The 16170-nt window shown below is 36.8% G+C and overlaps 1 long non-coding RNA gene across 1 annotated transcript; it reads right to left on the reverse strand.

The window, feature by feature from the left end:
- Window positions 1–1195: 1195 nt before the first annotated feature.
- LOC113091104 (uncharacterized) lies at window positions 1196–8755 on the reverse strand. The gene is made up of 4 exons (XR_003287284.1): window positions 8656–8755; window positions 5881–5954; window positions 2965–3046; window positions 1196–1905 (listed from the first exon to the last, which is right to left on the reverse strand). It is a non-coding gene; the product is annotated as an uncharacterized LOC113091104 (long non-coding RNA).
- Between the last annotated feature and the right edge of the window lie 7415 nt (window positions 8756–16170).

A 16170-nucleotide genomic window follows, 5' to 3' on the forward strand; every position in this document is an offset into this window, starting at 1 on the left:
TTAGCGTTGACATTTTAATGACCTTTTGAGTTCAATGAGGAAAGAAAAAAAATCCTGTGCTTTTGGATCGACATGAGGGTGGATAAAAAAAATAAATAAAAAATGCTAAGCAACTACAACTTGGTTAGACCAAAATGTAGAGATATAGGCTTAGGGACTTTTCCTTTTCTTTTTTACCTGGTAACTTAATAAAAAAAAATAAAAAATAAAAAAAAACTATTTGGGAAGCCACATTCAAATCCACTTGGCTCAAAAAGCCATGGCTGCACCTACAAGATTAAACCAGACTGAAGTGGCTATAAACTGCGGCAGAGCACCAGGATGAAATGGCAGGGCTGTGAGTGATAGCGAGCTCCGTTTGACTGGCAGAATCTGGGGTTATGAGTCTGGCGATACACAGCCGGAGGGAACCAGAGAGAAAGACACGATAGGATCTTTGAAAACCAGTGCACGAGGGCATGGGAAAGAGAGATAAGGCGAGAGAGAAGAGAAGAGGAGCTCTCATCTCGGCGTGTTTCTGCTGCTGGCGTATACGACGCACTCCACTGTAATCATCACTGAAGGGTTACTATTTCAGCAGCAGCCCCGCACTGGTGCTTTCACTGTGCCAATCCAGCAAATTAAATAGCCACCACTTTACTAAGAGAGCTAGAGAGGGACACAGAGCTGGATTGCAAGAGGGAGGAAAGGAAGAGAGAAGTGCTGATGGGACGGTGATGAAGTCTGGATTTAGGATAATTACTCTGCTGAGCTCTTCCTCTCTCTCTCTTTTCTCCTCCGCTCTCATTATTTGGAGAAGCTCGCCTGATGACAGTATCTGAGCTGAATGTCGCTTATTAAAAAATGAAAATTGCTTCAGATGAATTTATTAAACTCATTTTTCCCCCTCTCTCTTTTTCATCTGCCTCCCTCACACTCTCCTTTCTTTCACAGATATAGCAGCATGTTGAGATGAAAGAAGACTCATCTTTTTTTGGAAAGCGCTATGAAAGATGCGTGAATCATATCGTACGAAACAAGGGGGAGAAAAATGTCACAAAACAATTAAGAGTTCTTCTCGAGGAATTTGACAATCAATTTGCATCAATACTTCAAACTATTTCATCTGTTCTAAATCAAATTGCTGACATAATACAATAAACTTACGGTGTAATTAATGAAAGCTGCATTAAGAGCAGCCCCAGCCATTAGTTCAGAGAGAGGAGTTGACTTTAATGAGGGTCTTTTATCATACTGGAAGACAGAAAGTACATTGAAGAAGTACAAATAGTGCACTTTCATTAAAGGTTGTGTTACAACCATTGACATACTCCTTTTCTTCCTTTGACTGCCTTCGTTCAATTTTTATTCTATAACTCTATAAACAATATTCACATATGATACATTTCATAATTTCAAAGCTAATTTAGTGCAACTGTGGAAAATTGTTCCTGGAAGGAGTAATAATAAGAGTAAGCCATAAATAGATTTTAAAGAAACAGAATTTGAGACATAAATGGTCATGCACAGCTATGATATTATTTCTGTCATCTCAACAGAGATGGACCTCACTCACTTCCACAGTACAGACCAAAAAAAAAATTAAAAAAAGAAAAACAGAAGAAAGAAATGCTATCGATGTGTAATTTTTGGGGTGAACTCCCACTTGTAAGCCCACATTGTTATTAATATTAACACAAATACAACAGCAATGATTCCCCACGGGAAGCTAACAGCAATCACTGAATTCCGTGGAGCACTGGTTTGGTGATATGAATAAATCAGGTGTCAGGCAGCTGTTGTTGTTGTTGTTTGTAGGGGCTGCATCAGGTAAACGCGAGACAGTGATGTGACGGAAAAGCAGATTGTGTGGCGTTTCCACAGCAACTATGCCATCCTCTCATAATGTGCTCTTTGGCGGTGAACCTGGAGGTGAAAAAACAGGTCTAACAGAGCACAGCACACACACATACAGTAACAGACATGTGCATGAACACTACTGTTAGGAGTTTGGCTACCGTTTGAGATCTCAATAATATCACGTCATAACTGTGATTATTAGAGCAAGGATCGCTCATGCAACATTCATGCAGCAGTTCATTACATTTTAAAAAAGGTGCAAATAATAGCACCAGTCAATATGGCTGAGGGTGTTTAATATTTAGTGATATGAAAAACCAAATTAGTCAGTCTGCTGGTTTTTAATTAATTTATTTTAACAAGGTATACACTGCTTCTATTAAAAATAGTCAGTGTTGTTCTGTTATCAGCGCAAGCTACACACGTACAGCTATCACATAAGAATAACTTTAAATTGCACTAGTTTGCACCCTGTGTCCCAGAACACAGAAAAAAACAAATGGTGATACATTGACGTCACAGTCAGCGCTACCAATGACTTGTCTGCTCATTGCAGGAGGGATAGATGAAAGACTTTGAGGTGAAAAATACTCAAATTATTAAGATTTGTGAAATGTACATATTGATAAAGTGCACAACCACTGAGTATGGTTTGCTTAGAAAGCATAAATGATCAAAGGTGGTTATGAATTTTAAACAGTTATAAATGTCTGCTATTTCGTAAAGAAATCAAATCAATGTTAAAACACAAAAGTTAATGAATAATGTTTGGAAGACTTCATTAAAAGTATAAGGGTGTGAGAGAGAGACATCTGTGGTCTAGGTAAACCTTACATTGGATAGTAAAAGGATAGTAAAACATAACTTTTTTGACCTTGTGGAGACCTTGTGGAGACAATTTTTGGTCCACGTGAGGAAAACAGATTTTAAATCATGCTAAATTATGTGCCTTTTTTTGTTTGTTTGAAATGTAAAAATGCTGAAAGTTTTCTGTCATGGTTAGTTTTAGGGGATGGAGTATACAGTCTGTACAGTATAAAAGTCACATCTATGGAAAGTCCCAATGAAACATGAAAACCCAACAAGCATGTGTATGTGTTTGTGTGCATGTGTGTGATGAAAGACCTTGTGGGAAGCTTGCAGGCAACACTGTTTTATAGAGCTCTTTGTCAGACTACAGAAACACACAGAAGATGACCCGGTCCAGCTGACAGCAGATTAAACCAGAAAAAGAGACAGGAAATAAAAAATAAATGACCACAGAGAATCTCACATTCAAGCTCTGATTCTGCTACTGCAGAAACCGACAATACTTCATAGACACAACTGAGAAGAATGTACCTGTGATAATATATCAAAAACTTCATCCTAATAATACAAATGTGAATATAGGAAAATGAAATAAAAGCGATTACGAAACTAAATAACATTTAAAAAACAACAACAACTGCACATCTTCTAGAACTCCATTACAAGTGCATTTCTGTCAAAGTGTTTGTTTTTTAAACTGACATTATTTTCTGTGGCGTGAATTGCACTTCAAAAATTCCATATAACTGAAGAAAAATGTTCATTTATCCAATTCACATGTCATTTTTTACCTCTAACCTTCTCAGTCTTGTGTGAAGAGAGGTTCTTCTGAAAAAGACCACTTGGGTGCAATCGCTTAGCATATTCTAATGTCTGAGTCTTTCTAGCCGGAGAGGCGCAGTGCCAGTGACCTAACTGTCCTTGACAGAACACCAGCTTCAGTCCCAAATGCTTCATGGCAAGCAACAACATAAAAAGAATACATGGAGATCCGTGCCAGCATCCTAGAACCTCCATCTCCATGACAACAGTGGTGAGGGCAGGTGGGCTGTTCCTGCTTCTAATCATGTTCCTGTAACACATCATTGCATCCAGCTAGCACTCCTACTCTGCCGCTGAAATCTCTCTCACTCTCATTTTTCTCTCTTTAGTCTTGAAGCATTGTATTTTTTCATTCCCTTCTCTGGCTCACTCATCCTGTGTCGCTTTGTCTGTCTGATTAAGATTCAAAATGAAGCTTTACACTGCCAAAGCATTTGTAACATTCTAAACATGCACATATGTAAATGCGCTACAGAAATGACGAGGTTAAATCTTCGGTTTGGTTTCTGGGCTAAAAGCATATGGCAAACTATTTACCATACACTATCGATGAGAAAATAATACTATAATATTTTGTTTGTTTATATTTGCATGCTATATTAACAATAACACAGAATGTAACACTAAATTCTATAAAAGTCAAGTTTTTGTTTTAAAAAAGTGCATATTTGGTCTGTTTGTTATTATTACTAGTTTCCTTCTTTCCAAAACAAAAGAACAAATAAAAAAGGTTAAATGGATGTGTAAATTTAATTTAACTAAGCTAAGTGTTCACTAAAAAATGGCTCACTCGCATGTCTTCATCATCATTTCAAGTTGATTTTGATCCAGACATGAGTAGTTTTGTCCAAGTGGGTGAGTTGTTCACTCTGTAATTAATTAGTCAGTCCATACTAGCCTGACGCATTCAGGTCTATTCACAGACTGGCTGCGATCATGATAGGTGGGCGTTATCAAATTGACAGTGTAATCAGCCAATCACACCGGCGTGAAGGCACCGCTTTCTTTTATGTAACTTTTTGCCGTTATTTTTTAATTACTTCTCACATTTACTCTTTAAAAAAACATGGCCTTAGATGTACACAGACATATTTTGTACGTTTTTTCTTAGTAATGTTGATTATTTTCTCATCCAAATATTGTTTGCCTCCTCAAAAGCCCCTTTCACACTGCACGTCAGACCCGGCATATTGCCGGAACATTGCAGGGTCGCCTTCTGTGTGAAAGCAAAGACGTCCCGGGATTGATTCAGGCATTGAACCCGGGTCACATTGCGGGGTTCAGCGCTGTGTGAACAAAAGCCAGATCTAATGCCGTGTCGTAGTGATGACGCACGTTATCGCGCGACTCTTTTACCGGTTGTTTTGAAGGAAGATCAACGCTCACAACGAAAAAATATGTGCAAACTGTAATGAAGCAGAGATCAGTTAGTTCCTCACTTTCCGCGCTGATGCCGATATCGTTCGCTTGCTTCAGTTAAAGTATAACGTACCTAACGTTTTCGACTTGTACATTACACGTCACGCCCTAGTGTCAAGTGTTGTTACGGGATCTTTACGGGTTGTGTGTGAAAGCACACACAGATCCCGGGTAATCACTGGCAGTGTGAAAGTGCAAAATCTAGCGACCGGTGAACAATTGCCGGAACACTTTACCTGTGTATTTACCAGAATGGAAGTGTGAAAGGGGCTATAGAAAATGCAATACACATTATGACACAATTGTAAAAACAATAAAAGTAGAATCAATTAAAAATATGATAAAATATATAATAATTAAAAGTTTATACAAATTTACAAAACTAATACTGTCTTCCATTGTGTACTATTTGTCTGGATGGATATGGTAAGTGGTAGGTTTAGCAAGCAGCAAAGTGCTGGTTAATTAGTGTGCTGTAATTAAGGTGTCTCTGTCATTTGTATGTCTGTAGCGTTAAAGAAGGCAAGAGCAACTAAGCACGCAGCGCAGAGTGAGATGAAAGCTCAGGACAGGAAAGACAGATCAGTGAGAGATGACAGAGGGGGAAAAAGACCCAGATGTGACCAGGGAAGCAAGAGAGAGAGAGAGAGAGAGAGAGAGACTGCAGTATGAGATGTGCAAAAGTTTTGTCAAAGACACCCTGATGGCTCATTTCCTGTTTAATTTAGTCTGGACTCACACTGAGTCACAGGGGCCAGAGATTGTGTCAATATGTTTGTTGATTTGTTGTATTTGTGCTGTTCTGTGAAGCCTACACAAGCTCCGTTAGGAACCAATTAAAACTGTGAGGTTATATTTGTGTGTGTGTGCATGCTGACTCAGAAAAGTAACTCCCTACGCAGCCACCATCTGTTTGCTACGGTGTGTTCCTCTTTGAACAGTTACAACAATGGCAAGAAAAGAACACCAACAGGGAAAGGACACACACACCTTCTCGTGGTTTTGGCTCCAGGTATTCTCTCACTGTTCTCAGGGCAACTTCGACAGCTTGATCGGGGGATATCCTGCGGCACACACATCATCCAACCCATGAACACAATACACATCATTTATACTAGGACTTTCAATCGATTAACGTTTAAATGTTGACGATTAAAAAGGGCTTAAATAAAATACGCTGATTGACAAAATAAAATAATCACAATTAATTGCACCCAAATAGATATTTCAAAGACATTATTGTGGCAGATGAAAGCACTGAAAAAACATTTACAAAAGATGAAAATATTATCTTATTAATAAACATTTGAAATGTTCTTTAAATCTATGCACATGCAGACAGATTTTGGTCATCACATTTCTGTTTTTCAGGCATTGATGAATTAAACTGACAGCCCCAGCACAAAGTAAATTTAAACAACCTTGATAATATTATACATATACACATTACTTGGATTGCAATGATGTAATTTTTATGATTAACCAAGAGGTATCAGACATCACAATGTTCACACTTTGTCAGAACTCACAATTCTGCCGATGCACGACACCATATTTTCTGCTTAAAGACTTGAAAATGACTTTCTGATGGTGGCTGTTTTCGAACTGAAGCTGTTTGCCGGTTCATTTCTGAGTTTAATCTTGACACGTATAGCAAAGAAGGGGGATTATAATCACAGTGACATGCTCTCGCACCTAATCTCTCCTAATCTGACCGTCTAATCCCACCATTAATCTGAAAATCCCTCATACTACTGCAAGTGATATCCACTCCCAGAATTCCTCAAATGAGGTTCCTACTACAAAAACAACCACAAGTAAGAACACATGCATGAGCACGGAGGTCACGGCATAGCTGAGGTTCATAGACGTACCATTGATTAGGTTTGATAGAGCATCATAAACACAGGGGAATGTACCATTGATGTGAGCTCATAAATGTGGTTAATGAATGATCAGGTTTTAATAATAAATGAGCCCATTGAAATTACATACAATTACATACAATCAGTTATAGACTATGAATACAAAGGGCATATAAATATAAATAATTGATGTAAGACAAAGCAATTAAAGATTAAACACAAACATTGATCGAGAAAAAAGCAAAAAAACGCTGTGATTTCCCTACCGTACACTCAGATGCAGGGAAAAGCCTGTACATCACCATAAAAGACATGAAAAGAAATAAAGACTTCAGTGTCATGTAATTAAAAGAGTGAAGAATAGTTTTATTGTCCATGTATGATCCAGTCAATGCTTCTTTAAATAAATGTGTTGTATTATTCTAAAATGAATTAAGGATTACAAAGCACTTATTGTTGCACCTATTAGTACAAAACCGCAACAAAACAACAGCTTTTACAAGGGAAGGTGATTGAAAATTGATTAATTACAACCCATTAAAGATACAATCCATTACTAATGACAACGAGTCAGTTGTGTCCCAGAATTAAGGGCCTTAAAAACAAAAGCTTTACTTTAAAACAAATGGGTTGAGTCACAGACGATTGCTGGTGTTTTAAAAGCATTTGCTGCTAAGGAACCACTTTGTGTCTTTGCAAACCCCAGCTCGTATGGATAGCACTTTGAAATCAAATAAGGGAATGCATTTTCTGTCATTTACTCTCCTCCATGTTCTCCCAAACCTTGAATGACTTACTTTCTTCTGTGGAACACAAAAGGAGCTAAATTGCTGAGTCCTGGCTGCCACTTTTCTATACAATGAAAGTGAATGGGGATTGGGGGGATGTTGAGCATTAAAATAACAAAATAAGACTGTTGCATTTGCTGCATTCTGTTCATAAGCTATCAAAGTATTTGTAACGATACTTTTAAGTTCACATTTGAGCTCAATTATCACCTGTCTCTATGCCCTTACAACACATGGAAGAGCAGCCAGAACATTTACCACAACAACAACTTTTGTGTTCCATGGAAAAATGATACAGGGCTAAAATGACCAGTTTGAAATAAAATACAAGTATTAGAAAAATTAAACGAAAATCGGAAATGTTGGCTTGGCAAACCAACTGAAATAAGGTGAAGTACTAAAATTACTAAAACTATAACTGGAATAAAATTGTATTACATATGCATAGCAATACAAAGATGAATAAAAATGACAAAAGCACATAACAAAATTCTTAAAACTTAAAATACTGATAAACACAATAAAAGTATATACAGTAAATAAAACAAAAATATCACAGGAAATGACATGAGGGTATAAATTATGAGCTATCCATTTGTTTTGTCTATACCTAAGAACACAACACTTGGTTAAAGATATTTTTTTTTTTTACAGTAAACACCTTTTCAATAAAGATAAACAGGAAGTCCCCATGAAATGTTATGATGCACTCACTCACTCCTTCCTAAAAACCTTAACAGTAGATATAAAGCTGTGCCTGTGTGTATATTTATCCTTGCTGGTGCATTGTTAAAATATTTTATACATGCAATAACCTGTCTTCAATAAATCAATCTCTGAAAGAAATAAAGCTGAAACGGCTCTCAACTGTTTAAGTAGATTCTTATAAAATTGTTAGCACTAGTGGAGTGCAAGTTATGTGCTGTGTTATGACTGGATTGCTGGCTTTTTGATTCTCATACCATGACGCAGCTGTGAGATATGAGTAATAAGGTGAGAGTTTAACATTGCGGTGGGCCGTTAAAATTGCATATAAGTAGCTATACATCATATTCAAGTAGCCGAGACATCACGTCTGAATCCATTATGAGTGTGTGTGTTGAGACCCTTACCACAGTCCGCAGGTGGTTCTTAGTTGCTGTGTGCAGACAGTTATAATAACAGTTTCTCAGTGCTTGTTCCTCTCTCTCTCTCTCATGGACTATAGGCCCCATGGGGTGAATAACATCTGTGAAGCCAAAGACAGACAGAAGTCATACAAAAATATCAGAAAAATACTGTACGTGAATGTGTTTCATAACTTCAACTTCATGTCTTTACACCTCCCTTTTATCTATCTGTTTATGTTTCTAAAACACAAATTTGTTCATGACACTGTTCAAAGATTTTTTTCATTTAGCAAGTATTCATTAATTTTATCAAAAGTGACAGTAATTACATTTACAATACCATCACAGGAAAAAAAATCTGTTAAAAAAATCTATCTATATTAAAATGGGAAAAAGTGATTTTAAATTGTAATAATATTTCAAATGTTTTATTGTATTTTTGATCAAATATAGCCCTGGGGCATAAGAGACTTCTTCTTCTTCATTTTTTTTAAATCCAATCTTTCTTTAAAATATATTTTTAAAATACAATTACTTCCTTGCAGTAATTTAAATGGACAAGAGAAAATTCACTTTTTCACATCTGTGCAGTTAGACTGTTATATTGAGAGAACTGATTCATCTAAATATATGGTCAGATTTACATCTTTTAATTTAAATCATTATTTTAAAAAGGTGAAAACCATTTAAAAAAAGTTTAACAGTTTATTTAAAATAAAAATTGTAATTGACCATATTCTGAAATTATAGTAAACGAAAATGTATAATTTGGAATTTAGGTCTACTAAATGCAAAAATATATATTTTTTAACCTGTAAAAGCACTATAAATTACCCAGTTTACACTCAAAAGCAAAAAAGTAACATTTCATATTGGTGTTAGTATTGATATTTCATATCAATTTTAGTAATATTGGTTTTAACAGAACTTGGCCTTTGTATTTCAGTGTGATCTACTCACAGACAGAAAGAAAAAAACAGATTTCTCTTGGAAGGGTCTTTTGGCTCGTTTCTTCTGATGAGATATGATAATATATAATGATATTTTACTCCAAAACATCAAGATATCTCTTCACAGTAACTGCTGTACTGATGACATGAGGGTGATGTGCATTGACAGGGTTTAATATCTTACCATGGTAACCACAGTTTCTGGCACAAAACCATAGTGACTGCAATTATTAAAAATAAATATAAGAGTTCATATGGAATCAGCTTCAAACTGTGTAATTGATTACACAATCTTTTTACTGGCATGTTACCACTGTTTACTGTAATAACAGTAGCAGTGGCTGAAACTAATAAATGTTGGCAGATGCTATGGTTTCCATGGTACACGTTAATAAGAGTAACAGGAAACGGCTCAAAGCATCAAATTAGATATTTTATTCTAGTTCAAAAAGGAAGTTATCGATTTTATGCCAAAGTAGATTTATTTTATATCTAAAATGTAAGTGTTTACCTGAAATGCAGTTTTCTAAGTCTGTATAACCAAATGTGTCAATTAAACTTAAAATTAAATTGTTCCCGTAGCTCAACTGGTAGAGCACTGAGCTAGCAAGCAAGAAAGCACAAGGTTGGGGGTTTGATTCCCCGGGAACACATGATATGTAAAAATTGATAGCCTGAATGGACTGTAAGTCACTTTGGATAAAAGCGTCTGCTAAATGCATACATTTAAATTTAAATTTTAAATTAAACATGTCCAGACTAATTGTTTTACACATAAATGCTACCAAATTAAAATAATAATAATAACAGCATTTGCTTTAGCAATGCCTTTATAGGAGAAAGCTGAAGAATCCCTCATGTGTCACAAACTCGTTTATTCATTATGTCTAGATTTTTATTAGCCCTCCTCGCTTACACAAACTGCACTTTCTTTTTGTTGGTCCCATCTCTGCCATCGTTCCATTTCTCAATTACTAAAGCCCCACTTGTCTCGACCCTGCACCCTCTCATCTCAATTTCCTGTTTCCTCGTCCCATTGACACAGCTCAACTGCAGACATCATGTCCATTTCCCCTGTCCTCCTTTTCTGTCTAAAACATTCATCCATTTGTCCTCTCAATGTCTAGTGTCCTTGTGTGTCACATACGTGGCATGTCCTCAATCTCTCCCCTTTGCCCCGCTTGTCCTTTGGACGTCCAGCAGCTCACCATCAGTTACATCCCCACTCCTCTTTCGCTCATCTATCCACCCCCCACATCCCGCCACGACACCTCTCTGCGCTGCGAGCTGTCTCGCTGCACTCCGCAGTGTTTACAGCATCGATCCACCTCTGTTTGTTTAGTCCAGCGGCACCGTCATACATCAAGCTTTGTAGTTAAACACTGTTTTCTGAAATGGATAATTAAAGCTGTTAATTGGATGTGTTACCTTTCATACAACAAGTAGTGTGTCTGTGTACGTACTTATGCATGCCAGGGTTTCAACACGTTACATGTTACACATGTTACATGTTAGGTAAAATTTTTTAACCTGAATGCACTATAAGTCGCTTTGGATAAAAAGCATCTGCTAAATGCATAAATTATACATTTATTTAATTTAATTTATTTGATTTATTCTATATATAAATGCTAAAACTATATATAATTTATTCAGCAACAAGTGATTTGGTGTTTTTTAATAATAATCATACATAGCTGTATCTAAAATTTATAAGGGCCAATAAAATATTAAAACAACAAACCAAGAATTGATATTTATTAATTTATTTAAAAATACATTCATATTTTTCATACAGCTAATTTATATAAATTACTGTATTAGTATTTTATTGCCCCTTATTTCTATTTACATCTTGCATATTTTATTTAATTAGTAATTTTATTAATAATTGTATTATTATTATTTAAGATTATTTATGTATCATATTTCACTACTTTTTGTGGCTTTGTACTCTAATATATGCTGGGTCACAGCATCAGTGTGCATGTGGTCGTACAGCCTCTTCTAAAGCATTTTATTTCTTCATAGCTTCCTGATCCTGAGAAAACACACTGTTCTTTCTGCCCACACAGCTCCTATACCGAAACTTGACAACACCCATAACGTATCAATGAATCTACTCCAAACTTGCTATTATCAAGCTCTAAATCACTCCTCTGTTTGTTCCCCCCTTCTTCCCTCCTTCCTCCTGCCCGCTCACTTTCTCTTTCATCCTCTCTCTCCCTCTCAGTGAAAGGTTGTCTGTCTTTCTGCTACCAACTCTCACTGTTCACTCATCCAGACCAAACCCAAGCCTCCCGTCTCGTGCACAAAGGGAGGCCCTGGACTCTCCCACCAAACCCCCTGGAGAAATAGTCACCATGCACAACTATATCCCCATTATGCATCAGGGAAGCAGGTGTGTGGATTTAAAAAAGGCAGCCAGCTAAGACGGACTGCTTATCATCTGAAAGGTCTGAAGGTGTTTGACTCACTTTTTCTGTTTCAGCCTGGAATTTGAGGTTATTGTAAACGTACAGTATATTTCAATGGATTGTTTAATAAGTATACTTAAGTAATTGAACCTTGTTATTCATCCAGTCTATGAGCAAACAATGGATAGAGTGGGAGAGATAGAGAAAAGGGATTAGTTGGATAATAGAAGAGAAGGGTGGGTGTTCCATTGGCCTGTGTGTGTTTCAATTAGAGTTAATTGGCCACAAAGGGAAATGAAGGCTCAGGAAGAGTATGTGTATGTGTGTGTATTGATAAATATGCTTCTCTTTTCTCTTTCTCCTCCCTAGCAATGGTTGTTTTGTATGGTTGCGTCCCTAGTCAAGAATGTATTGGTACACAGGTGGACTTAGGGACTAACGGGAGCTGCACATTCTGCCTTTCACACACCAATGAGATCCACTGGGTTTCTACTCACCCCCTCAACCTGGGAGCACATGTGTTATTACTATACTTCTGTTTTCTTATAAGACACAAACTGCAGCTCAGGCAGTCAAAACATGACAATACTCTATACAAACACTCAAATCTCAGATTTTATTGAGGGGCTTTTGCCTGTAGTTAGGAATGCTTTCCACATATAGTTTCTGTGCCACCAAACGGAACTGCAAATACAAACTTTGTTTTCACAAAGGGTTTCCAAATACGCCCAGATCAATCATTGATTGTACAATATGATAGCCGCACCCCCAACTCACCCCATTGGTTGAGTGAGTGTTGTTGTGTAGAACAACAATAGGGGAGTTTTCATTGCACCACAGAAACATAGTATTTACAGCATAAGCTATACTTATAATTGTCTCTGGATATTACGCTGGGACAGAAAAGTATTTAAATGCTTAAAAAGTAGGGGGAAAAAGCATGTTTGCACTGTCATCCCAAATACATAAGACAAATTACAACAATTTTTGAATGAAACCTGAAGTTACCCTTCATTGAAAGGCTAGGTGACAAGAAAAATTGAAGATCCAAGATCAAGGCATTTTAAAATGAATTTTTGCTTGAGTTTTATTGACATATTGTAAAGAGATATGTACACATTATATGATGAACAGATTTAATTTAGGCTTTTTTTATGGATCTGGAACAACATGAGGGTGAGTAAATGATGACAGAATTTAAATTTTGGGGTGAACTATCCCTTTAAACTCTTCTTGACATCTCTAATCTAAAAAACATGTTGAGGAGAGGTTTGCCATTACTTTTCCAAATCATCATTGTGTTCATAATCTGTTAGCTGACATAATGGATGAAAAAATCTCAAAGATTTCCACTAAAGGAGTGACCTGAGCATTATTTAAAACCCAGATATGACACTTGGGGATTGGCTGAACACCCAAGCATTTGTATCAGCCAGTTTTGCATATACAAATGTAAGAAAGAAAATAATAAAATCTAGTTAGAGAGATAGGGAATGTATTCTAACCCACATCTTCATGATGCTCTATAAAAGTGGGTAAAAAACAAAAAACAGAAAATTTTTAATTTGAAATGTAACATTTTCACAGCTCACAAATCCCAAATAGCCTAAACGACTGTTCATACATGCAGTAGGTTATAATTAGATCAGTTATTATAAAAGCAGTGTGCAGAGGACAGATTCAAACACTAATTCCAGTTTTGCAATAACTGCTGATATTTACTGTTCAACTTCCCACGGTTTAGTACAGTACAAAGAGAGTGATGAGAAAGAAAAACACAAACTTGGAGAGAAAAATCAAGTAAAGATTAAGTAAATTTTAACAAAGAGGATAGGCTAGAGTATGAGGCAAATGTATGTATGTGTGAGTGTTGTTGGGATGGGGGGTTGGTGGCTGGAGAATCAGCAGCGTGTGCATCTCTGTCTCTGAACAGCTAGGTACGGTGGGGGGGATCATAAATTAGACAAGGAAATTACTTCTAAGTGTGCGAATAAATTAAAGTGCGCTTGGTTCTGTAAACACTGTCTGACTACGTAATTACTGAACACTCTCTGGAAGAGTGAATGAGAGGGAGATGGATGGGGGGGGGGGGTGATAAGCAAAAAGGTTTGTGTTGATGGTTTATTCATTTATTCATATGGCAGCATGCAACATGTACGCGACTGCTTAAAATTTCCCTACAGAGGTTGCACAGCACCTGCTTACAATCCTAAGACTGGAAATGAAAAACCTTGAACATTTTTTACTTTATGACATTTATGAAGTGTAATTTAGTTTCTACAGAAGTATGGCTCTGACTATGAAGCGATAAAGCATAACACAAGCAAGGTTTGCTCTTCCCCTTATCCATCCAGCGTACTGGAAAAGATGCCCAGGTTTAATTCTACCCAATGATTCTGAATTCATCATCCTACATCACAGAGTTCAAAACATTTCAGACTGATGTTTATATGCCATTTTCTGTTAGGATTAGGTTATGATTATATACGTTCCTCATTTACACTATATATATATTACAATATTTTTTTGAAGAATGAAACCTTGTTTGCCTTCACTGAAAGTCCAGATAACCAAAATTAGAAGATCCAAGGTCAAGGCATAGTAAAATGAATCTCCACTAGATAAACACATTTAATGCAGATGTTTTTTGTTTTGTTTTTTACAAACCCAACCCCCATTTATCTTTTGAGGACACACAAAAAAAAATCTGATTCCTTATAGCACTGAGGGCAGCAATCTGAGGACCATAACAGTTTAACTCGAGGGTTTTCAGCACCATGGCACTTTTGCTGATATGTGCTCAGAATCCATAGGAGCGAGAGATAGAGTGATAAAAAGATAGAATATATATAGAGAAATACCATAGAGATAGTGAAGCGAGGAGAAAGATGAGGAAAAAACAGAGAGAGACAGAGGGACAGATGGAGGGAAGTTGTAGTCAGGGCTTTGGAGCGGAGGAAAGGAGGATGAGAGGAAGGAATAAGGCGAAAGATGTGAATGTGTTGACGAGGTATGCCCGTTGGGAATAGTTTGCCTTCCTGTGTTACTGAAACACGCGTGCACACACACTTTTTATATTACACAGAAATCTTCTTAGCAGGTGCTAATTGGCTTCTTGCTTACCTGACAGGGGGGTTGTGACACGGAAAAACATATAATATTTTCCTATACTGCATGCACAGCTTTTTTTTCTCATTCACATGTGCTCTTCAAATGCAGCCCCATGCAACATCTAACCTCATGCATGCAAACATAAATGCATCTGAAGCACACACAAAATTCCTGCATACAAAAGCATTCGTTAACAGTTCAATTTACCATTAAATCAGTTTGGCCTGGACTGAGCAGCACTAACAAGTGTTATTGAAACACACCCTTTTATTGGCTGAGCTGGTCACCATGGCAGCCATTAGTAAGAGCATTTGATTGGATCTGGCACATCTGCTTGCCCGTGTCACAAATCCCTAGACACCAAAGCACTATCTCTCTCTAAATACTTGCCCAGCGCGCTGTGTTTTCAACCAGAATACCAACATTACACTCAGTGCCAAGTGGAAGACAGAGCACACACATTCTCTCAAAAATAAAACAATCAATTAATACTTATCCCTGGGTGGCTTTCCAGGTTGCTAAAAACAGGGCAAAGAAATCTCCCAAACAGACTTGAAGGAGTTTAAAAAAAAGAGCCATATGCCAAGACGCAACATTAAACCACAAACGCAACAAAACCCCCAAAGAGACTCTAATGTCACTGTGTCCTTTAGTACAATCTGGAGCTCTCTCAGCTCTGAGCATCTGATGTCTCCCACTGTAATGAACAGAAAATTTTGATCGCCTATAGTTATGTGTGCCATTTCCAAGTATGATCCATTTGACCATGAAAGTAGAAAATCCAGCATGAATTATTTCCATCGCTCACAGCCTCTCTTTTTCCTTCCTCATGCACTTTCCTTTACCATGCTTCTTCCTTTCAGTTTCTTTAGTGAGGTTTATGCTCTACACAATTCGCCAGTGAGGTAATAAAAATAAACAATTTAAGATGTGTTATCTGAAAAAAAGTCGTATTATTATTTGAAGTAAATTTTGTATTAAGGGTGTTTAGATATTAAAACTGAAAAAAAAAAAAAAATATATATATATATATATATATA

The sequence above is a fragment of the Carassius auratus genome, unplaced genomic scaffold (genome assembly GCF_003368295.1).
Source record: "Carassius auratus strain Wakin unplaced genomic scaffold, ASM336829v1 scaf_tig00214077, whole genome shotgun sequence".
Taxonomy (NCBI): Eukaryota; Metazoa; Chordata; class Actinopteri; order Cypriniformes; family Cyprinidae; genus Carassius; species Carassius auratus.